Source organism: Oncorhynchus masou, chromosome 13 (genome assembly GCF_036934945.1).
Source record: "Oncorhynchus masou masou isolate Uvic2021 chromosome 13, UVic_Omas_1.1, whole genome shotgun sequence".
NCBI lineage: Eukaryota > Metazoa > Chordata > Actinopteri > Salmoniformes > Salmonidae > Oncorhynchus > Oncorhynchus masou.
The window spans coordinates 15235445-15247469 of record NC_088224.1 but is presented as its reverse complement, the minus strand read 5'-3'; the positions used below and the strand labels follow the sequence as shown (position 1 = coordinate 15247469).

The following is a 12025-nucleotide window of genomic DNA, read 5'->3' as shown; positions in this document are numbered from 1 at the left end:
AACTATCTTACCGTGAGGAACTATCGGTATGTTTTGTTTTTACTACCTCCAATTTTGTGATATCCAATTGGTACTTAGAGTCCTGTCCCGTCACTGTGTCAGCGTGCATGTGCCCAGCCTGCCACAGGAGTCGCTAGAGCGTGATGGGACAAGGACTGTAATTAATACATGCATTAAAGGAAATGTATGTAACCAAATGACAGGGATTAATGGTACATTTACTATTGGTGACATATGTAATGGGAAATTGATAAATAAATATAAAATCAAAGGGTAAAAGAATTCACACAATGAAACAATGAATGCACAGAATTGGCAGGAGACAGCTGAGCCATTCTGGAGAGAGACCCTGTATCTTAGCAACACACCACTCCCCTTTTTGCCTCAACATTTTAAATTATACTCAAGACACATTATTTCACACATATTTTAGATGGTTTTCACTGACAGCCGCAACTCAATAATCAGCTAGGCCTATTGCCACACACGCTGCCCAAATTGCAGGCTTCCAAAATAGGCAAAGGCCTACAAGCTTGTGATTTGAAGGTAAGGGGGATACCTAGTCAGTTGTCCAACTGAATGCATTCAACTGAGTGTGTCTTCCGCATTTAACCCAACCCCTCTGAATCAGAGAAGTGTGGGGGGCTGCCATAATCGACATCCACGGCACAGTGGGTTAACTGCCTTGTTCAATGGCAGAATGACAGATTTTTACCTTGTCAGCTCAGGGTTTCAATCCAGCAACCTTTCGGTTACTGACCCAACGCTCTAAGCAGTAGGCTACCTGCAGATAAGCTACTTATACTCTGTGGCTAAGTCATGCTTTATGGTGAAGTTTTTTGAAGGATTTTATTTATTTCTGTATAGACAGGAGTAACTATATAATATTCCTATTGGACCCACCACTATGCCATTTCTCTCCTGTTATATTGGTTTTCATATCAACTTTCTATCGTTGTCCAGAAGCCAAAGTCACAATCCTAGTCATGTTAGCAACCCATTCATCTTTAGATTCCCCTACTTTCTAAGTTTCTAACAGAGATTTTCTCTGTTTGAAAATGACATTTTATTGTCTGCTTCATTTTCTGAGTTGCATGTCCTGTTCGGCCGCATTACCGTCATCTAAATGTGATTTCTGTCATTCTGAAAACCGAGGTGGACGCCTTAGTGCCTTAACGGGTTACCATCATCTAAATGTGATTTCTGTCATTCTGAAAACCGAGGTGGACGGTTTAACGGGTTATGCATCCAAAGCATACATACGGGTCCAGTAATCTTCTCAAATGGCCGGTAAATTAAAATCTTCACGGCCACGTTGTCTTTCGCCACACTTTTCGGAAACCCTTCAGTAAACTACCAGGATTGACCCAGTGAGTCCGAGACAGCTTGAGGACCAGTAGATCAGTGAAAATGAAGGACTCAAGGAGACAAGAGGCGATCCAAGGAGACGAGGAGACAAAATGGAACACAAGGAGACACTGTAGATTACTGGGATTGACCCAGGCAGTGAGTCAGAGAGACAGCTGGTGGAACAGAGCAGATCAGTGGGGTGAGAAGAAGCCATGACGACTGCCACTCAGTTTAAACAACCAGTAGTGACTGGTGCTGAAACCCTGTGAAGGAAACAGACGTCCACAGGACAACTATGTCAAACACCTGCTGAGATGAACATAGAGTTTCTCCCCTTTCCACTCTGATTGGTCAACACATGGAAGCATGTTGAAAGTTGTAGGGAAGGAAGAGTAGAATGGGGGAGGGAAAGGAAGGAGAGAAGAAATATGAGATGACAAATATCAAATAGGGAGAGAAAGAGAGAGAGAGAGATGAGGGAGAGAATGAACGAGAGCGACAGAGAGAAGTAGCATTATAGAGCATGAGCACCTCTGACAGAGGAGTTCAGTCAGGAAGAAAGGAAAGAGAAAGAATTGAAGGTGTCAAGGATTCTCTCCACATAAAGCAGTTGATTTGGAGCAGGCCATTGCGACTAGGTTCGGCGCAGCTTTGATCGCACCGATGTGAATCTGCAGCCACTGTGTGATTGCGCTTTGCAGTGATATTGACTTTGTGTTAAATCCTGGGCCATCACAGAGACTCCCAACATAACCCTCTCTCTCTCTCTCTCTCTCTCTCGCTCTCTATCCTCTCTCCAAAAAATCTCTCCCCTCTGCTCTCACATAGATCGCCAATTGCTATAACATACTGCAGACTATGTCTAAAATACACATTTACATACACCTGGACAAAGTACCGTGTACTTTGTGTACCGTGTGATTTCTACAGGACAGTGATGACATCCATTAGGAAGACATTAGTGACTGTGATCCAGGTGATTTCTACAGGACAGTGATGCCATCCATTAGGAAGACATTAGTGACTGTGATCCAGATTTCTACAGGACAGTGATGACATCCATTAGGAAGACATTAGTGACTGTGATCCAGGTGATTTCTACAGGACAGTGATGCCATCCATTAGGAAGACATTAGTGACTGTGATCCAGGTGATTTCTACAGGACAGTGATGCCATCCATTAGGAAGACATTAGTGACTGTGATCCAGGTGATTTCTACAGGACAGTGATGACATCCATTAGGAAGACATTAGTGACTGTGATCCAGGTGTTTCGTTAAATCATCTGTTCAGTTAACTCATAATGTTCAGTTAACCCATCTGTTCAGTTAACTCATCTGTTCAGTTAACTCATCTGTTCAGTTAACTCATCTGTTCAGTTAACTCATTGTTCAGTTATCTCATAATGTTCAGTTAACCCATCTGTTCAGTTAACTCATCTGTTCAGTTAACTCATCTGTTTAGTTAACTCATTATGTTCCGTTAACTCATCTGTTCAGTTAACTCATTATGTTCAGGTAACACATCTGTTTAGTTAACTCATTATGTTCAGTTAACTCATCTGTTTAGTTAACTAATATGTTTAGTTAACTCATTATGTTCAGTTAACTCATTATATTCAGTTAACTCATCTGTTCAGTTAACTCATCTGTTCAGTTAACTCATTATGTTCAGTGAACTCATCTGTTCAGTGAACTCATCTGTCAGGGGAACTCATCTGTTCAGTGAACTCATCTGTTCAGTTAACTCATTATGTTCATTCCAACTCCAAAGGATCTGTGTATGCTACGCATTCTTCGAAAATACTTGCATGTGTTCTACATTCAGCTGCCAGGAGATTTGTCAGTACTGCAGCATTGCCACACAAGTACCCTCCTCTCTTTCTTCCAGAACACCATTTTGTTTGTCCCTCTTGTATCTCGCTGTCTTGCTGTCTACTTTCACTTTCTACTTTCTCTCCTGTATTCCATCTCCATCTCCTACTCTATACTGTCATTCTATTACGGTTTCTCTCTCTGTCTGCCTGTCTGTCTCTCTCTTTCTCTCTTCCTCTCTCTTTAACTCTACCTTCCTTCCGCTCACTTTACCTCGCTCTTTCCCCCTCTCTTTCCATTCCTCCCCTGTCTCCATCTCTTCCGTCCTACATTTTCTCTCTGTTCCTGGATGATTGATGGAGCTTCGAGCTGCAGTGAAGCAGGTGGACACAGGATTCATCCCCCTGGAGCGTCACTAGCGGGCAGGCAGCAGCCTCCTCTCTGCTCCCCTTCACACTCCAGATGAACCAGGAGCCAAACAAAGGCGCACTAACCAACCAAACACACAGGCCTTCCCTCAGCCAAGCTAGGGAGCAGACCAAGGTGGGCTCTGGCATGAAAATGACTTTTCTCCCCCAATAGAGGTGTTATTGTTGCTATAGAAAGACAAACAGAGATGGGAAAAAAGATGAGAAAGGGTAGAGGGAAAAAACGGATAGAAAGACTGAGAGATGGGCTCTGTGAATGCCCCATGTGTTCCCTCTGTCATTGGGTATGTATCGCTAACAAGATTACCTATGTTGTAATGGTGACCAAATTAGTTGGCGTTTACTGGATTCTAATGTACGAATCCAGGGTCATTATGACAAAGATAGGAAAAGTAGAGGGACTGATAGGAAGAGAGTAGGATAGAGAGAGAGGAGTGAGTGTGGCTGTTTCTTCCCCCTTCCCATCCCATCCCGGAACGAGGGGGTTCTGTTTGCCATGATGCTGAGACACAGCGCGTCTGCTGCTGAGGGGCCCGTTGCCGCTGTAAACACCTTCTCATCACCAGGGATATGGCTGCTCCGCCTGTCAATCTGCGAAACCAATGTCTTCCCCCAGCAACACTTCCACACCCCACCACACACCAATCCTAGACAGCCAGCCAGTCAGCCGCTCTCCAAATCCAAAATAGTCTCTGTATCTTTTCAACTGAGGAAAATGACTACACTCTTAGAAACAAGGTTCCATAAAGGTTATTTGGCTGTCCCCATAAGAGAACTCTTTTTGGTTTCAAGTAGAACACTTTTTGGCTTCAGGTAGAACTCTTTTGGGTTCCATGTGGAATCCTCTATGTGCAGGGTTCCATGTAGAACCCCCTGTGTAAAGGGTTCTACATGGAACCAAAAAGGGTTCTTAAAAAGGGTTCTCCTATGGGGACAGCTGAAGAACCATTTTAGGTTCTAGATAGCACCTTTTTTTACAAGTGTAGAGCACTTTTGAGATTTTCTGATTCTCTTTCCCGCCATGGAAGTACAGCCCTGTGGTGACGTCAAGTCCAGTAGGACCAAGGGCTGGGATGAATCACTATGTGCTCTGGGATTTTGATTATGGATTAGATGGAGTTCTTCTAAACCTGCAAAGATAAATCACACTGAAAGAAATCTGTCCGAATCCACACAGAGAACTCTTATTCTGAGCAAGGTACCCAGGTTATATTTGCCAAGGCTTTCTTGTAATCTAGGACTGTTTTACTAAAAACACTGAGCCTGGTATATTGACAATGAATTTATGTCCTTCAGGAAGGATCCTGATCAAATATTCCTTCAACAGTGACCTAGAACAGGTGATGTCACTGTCTACACTTCAGTTTCAGTCTATATTTAAGGGGTACAGTAGAGATAGAACCCCTGTTTATATTTGAGGGGTACAGTAGGGAGAGCAAACCTGTTTATATTTGAGGGGTACAGTAGGGACCGAACCCCTGTTTATATTTGAGGGGTACAGTAGGGACCGAACCCCTGTTTATATTTAAGGGGTACAGTAGGGAGAGAACCCCTGTTTATATTTGAGGGGTACAGTAGGGACCGAACCCCTGTTTATATTTAAGGGGTACAGTAGGGAGAGAACCCCTGTTTATATTTGAGGGGTACAGTAGAGACCGAACCCCTGTTTATATTTGAGGGGTAGAGTAGGGACAGAACACTTAAAAATGTGAACCACATCCTTTTCCTTCAATGGGAGAGAAAGGACACATTTAGGGTGCCTGCATCCATGGGACTCATTGTCTGGCCATGATTACTCTCTCATTCATGGGACTCATTGTCTGGCCATGATTACTCTCTCATTAATGGGACTCATTGTCTGGCCATGTTACTCTCTCATTCATGGGGCTCATTGTCTGGCCATGTTACTCTCTCATCCATGGGGCTCATTGTCTGGCCATGATTACTCTCTCATCCATGGGACTCATTGTCTGGCCATGATTACTCTCTCATCAATGGGGCTCATTGTCTGGCCATGATTACTCTCTCATCAATGGGCTCATCGTCTGGCCATGATTACTCTCTCATCAATGGGGCTCATCATCTGGCCATGATTACTCTCTCATCAATGGGGCTCATCATCTGGCCATGATTACTCTCTCATCAATGGGGCTCATCGTCTGGCCATGATTACTCTCTCATCAATGGGGCTCATCATCTGGCCATGATTACTCTCTCATCAATGGGGCTCATCGTCTGGCCATGATTACTCTCTCATCAATGGGGCTCATCATCTGGCCATGATTACTCTCTCATCAATGGGGCTCATCATCTGGCCATGATTACTCTCTCATCAATGGGGCTCATCGTCTGGCCATGATTACTCTCTCATCAATGGGGCTCATCGTCTGGCCATGATTACTCTCTCATCAATGGGGCTCATCATCTGGCTATGATTACTCTCTCATCAATGGGGCTCATCATCTGGCCATGATTACTCTCTCATCAATGGGGCTCATCATCTGGCCATGATTACTCTCTCATCAATGGGGCTCATCATCTGGCCATGATTACTCTCTCATCAATGGGGCTCATCATCTGGCCATGATTACTCTCTCATCAATGGGGCTCATCATCTGGCCATGATTACAGTGCGTTAGACTGCTCCAGCGAAGACGTGACTGGGGTCACAACAGACTCAAAGCATCCTGGGTATCAGCCACTCATCTCTGAGACACAAGGCTCCCAAGGTCTTTCAATGTGAGACACACTATTAGCTTTCTCTTATAAGCTGGCCTTCGCTCATCAGTCTGGAGTCCGCATGGTGTGTTTGGAGTGACAGCGGCCGCAATGTTTGTTTGATCACATAACAGCGTTTTACTGTGATTTACCGTACCTTATGTGATTCTGTAAACTCCCCAATTGTATTAGCGTAGGACAGAGTCGTTAGGGAATAACACTCAGGGGTGACATTATCCTTAATGCACCACAGAACCTTTACCTAGAAACTGTCAAGGGATGCAAACAACTTTTCTTCTTCTTTTTTTCCAACTGTGTTGGAGGGAACATCAGAGGACCAGGGACATGGAGTGAACAGAATAACATGCTGTATAAACAACGTGTATTCTCCTGTGGTCTGTGTCCTTCAATGAGGTGTGCCTTTTTTCCTCTTAACAAAGTCTCTGTGTGACAATACTACTAACAGGACTTACTTCCTTGTCACCTTTCTTTCATCACCACTGATGGATGGAAGGACTGTATAGGTACATCAAACTGCCCCAATCCATCCTTTGAGATCAGTCGTGAGGGGAAACATACTTGAAAACGCATGGTTAGTTTGGAACCACCTTGTGCTCTGTCCCCAATCAATACAAGGAGAAAAGGAAGGAGGCGGTTGAAGAGAATTGGAACGCAGCCAGAATCTGTAGTTTACTGCCTTAGCCTCATAGGCTGAGGAGGAAGGATATTCAGCAGCATGACCACTGTTCACATCCATACGTGTGTGTGTGTGTGTGTGTGTGTGTGTGTGTGTGTGTGTGTGTGTGTGTGTGTGTGTGTGTGTGTGTGTGTGTGTGTGTGTGTGTGTGTGTGTGTGTGTGTGTGTGTGTGTGTGTGCGTGGAACTCCAGGCCCCTAGCTCTGATGACTTATGTCTTTCATGTTGATAGCACACAGTACAACAGAGGCTTTGCGAAGGAACAACCACAGGGCACATATGGGGTTAGAGTTGAGCCAACAGAACTGAAGGAAATTAAAAACCCCGGGTGTGAGTCAATCAGTGATGGATTTTCAATTTCTCGTTCAAATGGTTGGTTCGTTTTAGATTACGGTGGCATTTAGGCATTGCATTATGGAAAAAATGAACTGAATTTTGAATAGATTTTTTATTGATTGAAATGTATTTGGCTGCATCTTTCCCTTCTAAATCAACTAATAATACAATTGTGATAACACCAATGACGGCAACACGAATGACAAATTTTAGGTAAATTAGGATTTTCTGAAACGGAGGCCACGAATACTCAATTCTACAGTGGGGCAAAAAAGTATTTAGTCAGCCACCAATTGTACAAGTTCTCCCACTTAAAAAGATGAGAGAGGCCTGTAATTTTCATCATAGGTACACTTCAACCATGACAGACAACATGAGAAAAGAAATCCTTAAAATCACATTGTAGGATTTTTAATGAATTTATTTGCAAATCATGGTGGAAAATAAGTATTTGGTCACCTACAAACAAGCAAGATTTCTGGCTCTCACAGACCTGTCACTTCTTCCTTAAGAGGCTCCTCTGTCCTCCACTCGTTACCTGTATTAATGGCAACTGTTTGAACTTGTTATCAGTATAAAAGACACCTGTCCACAACCTCAAACAGTCACACTCCAAACTCCACTATGGCCAAGATCAAATAGCGGTCAAAGGACACCAGAAACAAAATTGTAGACCTGCACCAGGTTGGGAAGACTGAATCTGCAATAGGTAAGCAGCTTGGTTTGAAGAAATCAACTGTGGGAGCAATTATTAGGAAATGGAAGACATACAAGACCTCTGATAATCTCCCTCGATCTGGGGCTCCACACAAGATCTCACCCCGTGGGGTCAAAATGATCACAAGAACAGTGAGCAAAAATCCCAGAACCACACGGGGGGACCTAGTGAATGACCTGCAGAGAGCTGGGACCAAAGTAACAAAGCCTACCATCAGTAACACATTATGCCGCCAGGGACTCAAATCCTGCAGTGCCAGACGTGTCCCCCTGCTTAAGCCAGTACATGAATGGGGCCATGTATCGTAAGATTTTGAGTGAAAACCTCCTTCCATCAGCAAGGGCATTGAAGATGAAACGTGGCTGGGTCTTTCAGCATGACAATGATCCCAAACACACCGCCCGGGCAACGAAGGAGTGGCTTCGTAAGAAGCATTTCAAGGTCCTGGAGTGGCCTAGCCAGTCTCCAGATCTCAACCCCATAGAAAATCTTTGGAGGGAGTTGAAAGTCCGTGTTGCCCAGCAACAGCCCCAAAACATCACTGCTCTAGAGGAGATCTGCATGGAGGAATGTGCCAAAATACCAGCAACAGTGTGTGAAAACCTTGTGAAGACTTACAGAAAACGTTTGACCTCTGTCATTGCCAACAAAGGGTATACAACAAAGTATTGAGATAAACTTTTGTTATTGACCAAATACTTATTTTCCACCATAATTTGCAAATCAATTCATAAAAAATCCTACAATGTGATTTTCTGGATTTCTTTTTCTAATTTCGTCTGTTATAGTTGAAATGTACCTATGAGGGAAATTACAGGCCTCTCTCATCTTTTTAAGTGGGAGAACTTGCACAATTGGTGGCTGACTAAATACTTTTTTTCCCCCACTGTAAGTCATCAATCCTTTAAAAATGATTTACTAAAGTGATATGATTAATCATTTTGCTCACAATGTTATTTCCCTTCATTTAAATTGACTGATACCAAGTGACACTGGATTTAGATTTACCACACGATCAATGGAATCCTCAAATGTATGACATAATAAAAGGGTGTGATTATGCTAATAACTTTCTATAATAAATCAAATGGTTAGCAGATGTTGATGCGAGTGTGGCGAAATGCTTGTGCTTCTAGTTCCGACCATGCAGTAATATCTAACAAATGATTGATGGCCGAACGGCATATGCAAGATGCAGTAGATGGTATAGAGTACAGTATATACATATCAGATGAGTAATGTAGGGTACGTAAACATTATATAAAGTGCCATTGTTTAAAGTGGCTCGTGATACATTTATTATATCAAGATGGCAAGATGCAGTAGATGGTATAGAGTACAGTATATACATATGAGATGAGTAATGTATGGTATGTAAACATTTTTGGCATTGTTTAAAGTGGCTAGTGATACATTTATTACATCAATTTTTCCATTATTAAAGTGGCTGGAGTTGAGTCAGTATGTTGGCAGCAGCTACTCAATGTTAGTGATGGCTGTTTAACAGCCTGATGGCCTTGAGATAGAAGCTGATTTTCAGTCTCTCTGTCCCTGCTTTGATGCACCTGTACTGACCTCGCCTTCTGGATGATAGCGGGGTGAACAGGCAATGGCTCGGGTGGTTGTTGTCCTTGATGATCTTTTTGGCCTTCCTGTGACATTGGGTGGTGTAGGTGTTCTGGAGGGCAGGTAGTTTGCCCCCGGTGATGCATTGTGCAGACCTCACTACCCTCTGGAGAGCCTTATGGTTGTGGGCGGAGCAGTTGCCGTACCAGGCGGTGATACAGCCAGACAGGATGCTCTCGATTGTGCATCCGTAAAAGTTTGTGCGTGTTTTTGGTGACAAGCCAAATTTCTTCAGCCTCCTGAGGTTGAAGAGGCGCTACTGCATGTTCTGCAGTAAAATGGACTTACATTATGTTTTCTTATAAAATAATAGTTAAATAAAATGTTTTAGTCATTTTAAAGTATTTTTACATGGTGCCAAAGTCAAGGGACAGTATTTACCACCGCAAGTCAAGGGACAGTATTTACCACCGCAAGTCAAGGGACAGTATTTACTACCGCAAGTCAAGGGACAGTATTTACCACCGCAAGTCAAGGGACAGTATTTACCACCGCAAGTCAAGGGACAGTATTTACCACCGCAAGTCAAGGGACAGTATTTACCACCGCAGTATTTACCACCACAAGTCAAGGGACAGTATTTACCACCGCAAGTCAAGGGACAGTATTTACCACCAGTATTTACAAGTCAAGGGACAGTATTTACCACCGCAAGTCAAGGGACAGTATTTACCACCGCAAGTCAAGGGACAGTATTTACCACCGCAAGTCAAGGGACAGTATTTACTACCGCAAGTCAAGGGACAGTATTTACCACCGCAAGTCAAGGGACAGTATTTACCACCGCAAGTCAAGGGACAGTATTTACCACCGCAAGTCAAGGGACAGTATTTACCACCGCAAGTCAAGGGACAGTATTTACCACTGCAAGTCAAGGGACAGTATTTACTACCGCAAGTCAAGGGACAGTATTTACCACCGCAAGTCAAGGGACAGTATTTACCACCGCAAGTCAAGGGACAGTATTTACTACCGCAAGTCAAGGGACAGTATTTACCACCGTAAGTCAAGGGACAGTATTTACCACCGCACGTCAAGGGACAGTATTTACCACCGCAAGTCAAGGGACAGTATTTACCACCGCAAGTCAAGGGACAGTATTTACCACCGTAGGTCAAGATTGACCCGGTTACCATGAAAGGGCCTCAACTGTGAAATATAGTGTTGACTGCAAGGCCCTGGATCCGGACTTGGCTACAGTGGCAGAGGCAGTGGTAATGGTAGTGGTAGTGGTAATGGTAGTGGTAATGGTAATGGTAGTGGTAATGGTAGTGGTAGTGGTAATGGTAGTGGTAGTGGTAGTGGTAATGGTAATGGTAGTGGTAGTGGTAATGGTAGAGGATATGGAAGTGGTAGTGGTAGTGGTAATGGTAATGGTAGTGGTAGTGGTAGTGGTAATGGTAACGGTAGTGGTAATGGTAGTGGTAGTGGTAATGGTAGTGGTAGTGGTAGTGGTAGTGGTAATGGTAGTGGTAATGGTAGTGGTAATGGTAGAGGATATGGTAGTGGTAATGGTAGTGGTAATGGTAATGGTAGTGGTAGTAGTAATGGTAGAGGTAGTGGTAGTGGTAATGGTAGTGGTAATGGTAGTGGTAGTGGTAGTGGTAATGGTAATGGTAGTGGTAGTGGTAATAATGGTAGTGGTAGTGGTAGTGGAATGGTAATGGTAATGGTAATGGTAGTGGTAGTGGTAATGGTAGTGGTAGTGGTAATGGTAGTGGTAGTGGTAGTGGTAATGGTAGTGGTAGTGGTAATGGTAGTGGTAATGGTAGTGGTAATGGTAATGGTAGTGGTAATGGTAGAGGTAGTGGTAATGGTAATGGTAGTGGTAATGGAAGTGGTAGTGGTAATGGTAGTGGTAATGGTAATGGTAGTGGTAGTGGTAGTGATAATAATGGTAGTGGTAGTGGTAGTGGAATGGTAATGGTAATGGTAATGGTAGTGGTAGTGGTAATGGTAGTGGTAATGGTTGTGGTAATGGTAGTGGTAATGGTAATGGTAGTGGTAATGGTAGTGGTAATGGTAGTGGTAATGGTAGTGGTAATTGTAATGGTAATAGTAGAGGATATGGTAGTGGTAGTGGTAGTGGTAGTGGTAATGGAAGTGGTAATGGTAATGGTAATGGTAGTGGTAGTGGTAATGGTAGTGGTAATGGTAGTTGTAATGGTAGTGGTAGTGGTAGTGGTAGTGATAATGGTAGAGGATGTGGTAGTGGTAGGGGTAATGGTAGTGGTAATGGTAGAGTATATGGTAGTGGTCATGGTAATGGTAGCGGTAATGGTAGAGGATATGGTAGTGGTAGTGGTAATGGTAGTGGTAGTGGTAATGGTAGTGGTAAT

At 43.5% G+C, this 12025-nt stretch overlaps 1 protein-coding gene across 1 annotated transcript in view; it reads right to left on the bottom strand.

The window, feature by feature from the left end:
• The window catches only part of LOC135553272 (gamma-aminobutyric acid type B receptor subunit 2-like), a 127398-nt gene that overhangs the window by 53067 nt on the left and 62306 nt on the right, over positions 1-12025 (bottom strand). The window lies entirely within an intron of this gene.